The sequence below is a fragment of the Culex quinquefasciatus genome, chromosome 2 (genome assembly GCF_015732765.1).
Source record: "Culex quinquefasciatus strain JHB chromosome 2, VPISU_Cqui_1.0_pri_paternal, whole genome shotgun sequence".
NCBI classification, from domain to species: Eukaryota; Metazoa; Arthropoda; class Insecta; order Diptera; family Culicidae; genus Culex; species Culex quinquefasciatus.
Genome location: NC_051862.1, coordinates 151,793,424 through 151,794,225, shown reverse-complemented (window position 1 = coordinate 151,794,225; position 802 = coordinate 151,793,424).

Here is an 802-nt window from a genome sequence, read left to right as displayed (position 1 = left end):
TCACGCTCTCTCTCGCACTCTCTCTTTTGTGAACTGCCAAACGGAAAATTAAATGAGAGAGAACTGTCACTTTTTCATGAATGAATCGATACTGGCGTTGGGGCGGAGCTGACGCGTTGCTGAATGGAGCGAAGCGGGCAGTTGGGTGAAGTTGACGTGGGACTATGATTGATTAAAAACATTGTCCCGAAGTTTGGTTGAATTTGGTTGCCGGAGTCCTGAGCACAGACAAACAGACGGGACACTCGAGTGCCGAACCATCGTCCTCCAAAAACGGTTATTTCAAATTCAATTTTGTTTCGGCATCCACTCACCCGGTGCTGATGGCGCTGCTGTCGTGACAGCTCGCCCGTCTTTTCTCAGTGTGTGTGATGCGTGTTTTTTTGTTTTTAAGTTGAGCGTGAGCACGTGTGAGGCAGCAAATGAAAAAAACAGCCTTCCACCTCGAGTGCCTCCAGTTCAACCCGCCGGAAGGTCGCTTCATCTGTGGAGAGTTCGAATCCGGCCGAATGCACCTGAACGACGAGAGCCAGCGGTCCCGGACGTAGTGTTCCGGAAGAAACACGAGCAAACGGACATTTACGGGCACTCCTTCGACACGCACGGCTTTGGGTGTATCAATCGGAGGCGAATCTACCTCACGAGGGCGACTCGGACCGGATGCGGTCGGACATGATGGAGTAGTACAACGAGGCAGAACGAGTGCGAACCGTGCCGAAAACCTGAAGTAGCACACTCTTAGGCCTATTCCACTGCCTGCCGAAGTCGAGGCTGCTGCTGAGGCGCCCGCTACTGCGGAGAA